The sequence below is a fragment of the Oryzias melastigma genome, linkage group LG10, assembly GCF_002922805.2.
Source record: "Oryzias melastigma strain HK-1 linkage group LG10, ASM292280v2, whole genome shotgun sequence".
NCBI classification, from domain to species: Eukaryota; Metazoa; Chordata; class Actinopteri; order Beloniformes; family Adrianichthyidae; genus Oryzias; species Oryzias melastigma.
In genome coordinates this window covers 22,147,734-22,149,988 of record NC_050521.1, presented here as the reverse complement: position 1 = coordinate 22,149,988, position 2,255 = coordinate 22,147,734, and the positions used below count along the sequence as shown (strand labels likewise).

At 27.5% G+C, this 2,255-nt stretch overlaps 1 protein-coding gene across 2 annotated transcripts in view; it reads left to right on the top strand.

Moving 5' to 3' along the window:
* The window catches only part of hprt1 (hypoxanthine phosphoribosyltransferase 1), a gene marked incomplete in the record, with an annotated part of 9,395 nt that extends 8,866 nt beyond the window's left edge, over nucleotides 1–529 (top strand). For both annotated transcript variants that reach the window (XM_024283843.2, XM_036213809.1), the window contains 1 exon segment: nucleotides 5–529.
* Nucleotides 530–2,255: the final 1,726 nt, after the last annotated feature.

Sequence of the window (2,255 nt, the reverse complement as noted above, 5' to 3'; positions counted from 1 at the left end):
TTGAAAAAAAATGCTGCTAGCTTAAAGTACAAAATGAAAACTATTGTAAATTTCTAGCCCTCTATTTTTAAAAATATCTTGTTTTAGTGTAATTCCTGGACTTACTGGCAATTGATCTTTGAACCTCTTAAAAAAAAAGATTGTTTCAATTTATTGTCCGTTTGTATATTTTGGGACAATTTTGAGTCACTGTGTCGTAGAATCACCCGAATGTGATCTCCGATGTGTGGTTTTGCCAAAGATGTAATGCCATCCTGTTTGTTCAAAGATTTCATGAACATCCATTCAAAACTGAATTCATTTGTGACTTAATGGACTATTTAAATTGTACCAAATGTTTGGTAAATACTTGAGCCATGTTAAATATTATTCCCCAACAAACAAACTTCTAATAATTTCTATCCTCCGTTTGCTAAACCAGAGAAATGCTTTTCAAGCCCATTTTTTTCCCCTTCAAGCTGCAATGTGTTCACTTATTTTGAAATCCAGAACTTCTGCTACATCTGTTAATAAAATGGTTGAACCCTGATCAGTTCTGTGAGTGAATTATTTAATCAAAACACTCATCTTGTTTATGATCCTGTTTTAGGATTCTATCCTTCAGGCTAAGACTTAAATGGTAGAAATGCTACAGTAAGAAAATTAATGGTAAGCCATCCAAATGTAAAAGCCATTCAGTGTATAATGAAAAAAAGGACTAGAGAAAAGTCAAGATTAGATACAATTACAAAGATTTTTAACATAAAGGCAAAATGCCAAAATAAGAACAGTAGCAAAATAAAAATTAGTCACGTCAAATACTCCTAATATAAAAGCAATATTTACTGAGAAATTAGTTTTAGAATTTTCATAATATAAACAATAAATTGACTAAATTCCAAATTCATTGCATGTTATGTAAGAAAAATGTTTTTAAAATGTGTTAAAATGAAGGCCACCTTGGCTAAAGAAAATAGTTTTACCAAAAAAAAAAGCTAAAGGATTTTAAAAATACTATAAAATGAATAGTCTTTGTAGCAAAAGCAAAATTAGGCGAACAAATTAAATGACAAATATAATATGATGTGAACAAAATTGAAAATTTCAAACTTAATGGAGACCATACACAAAGTTTAAATTGGCTGAATTAATGAAGGAGAAACGTTTTTTACCTATGTTCAGCTGTGCAAATCGAATGCTAAATTAGCTTTAAAATTTTGACTTAAAAAGTTGTTGACTAATTTTTTTTGGCAACAGAAATTCATAAACTAGATGCTAAATTACCAAAATTGATGTGAAAAGTTTTTTACTATTGTTTATCAATGCAAATGTAAAATCTAGATGGTAAATTAGCTGAATAAGATGATGGAAAAAGTAACTGTTTGGCAATGAAAATGTAAAGTAGATTCTTAATTAGCTGAACTAATTGACTTACAATATATTTCATCATGTTGGGCAACAGAGATGTAGGTGTACAAATTAGCTGAACAAATTAATGTGAAAAAGTATTCACGACTATTCAGCAAAAAAAATTGTTAAAATTGGATTCTGAAGTAGCTGAACAAGTAGAAATCTAAAGTTATTTACAAATGTTTGGCAACAGAAATGTAAAAACTAGATGTTGATTTTACTTAACAAATTATTTACAGTTATTTAATACTGTTCGGCAAAATAAACGCAACAAAGTAGAAGCTAAATCCTCAGTGAATACAACCGAAAAGTTATTTACTAATGTTCAGCATTAGAAAAAAAGATGCTAAATTAGCTGAATAAATTGATATAACTAGATATTAAAAAATGTTTGGCAATGCAAATTATAAAACCAGATGCAAAATTAGCTGAACAAATTAATTAAAAAAGTTGTTTATAAATGTTTAGCCACATAACTTTAAAAACTAGATTCTAAAGTAGCTGAACAAATTGACTTATAAATTATTTATTAAAATTCAGCACTAAAAACTTTCTAAATAGATGCTAAATAACCCATATCATAATAAAGGGTTATTTACAAATGTTCAGCAACAAAAAAAAAGTCAAAACTAGATGCTAAAGTAGCTAAATAAGTTTAAAAAAAAAGTTATTTACAAATGCTCAGCAATGCAAATTTAAAAACCAGACAAAAAAATAGTTGAACAGCGAACAATATACTAATAAAGGTTGAATGTGAACAAAACTTTTTTCTTAAAAAAAACTTTATTTATAAGCAACAATACAACAAAAGTATGAATATTAGGGGAAATGGAGAAAAAAAAAACCACTGTATAACATATATTAGT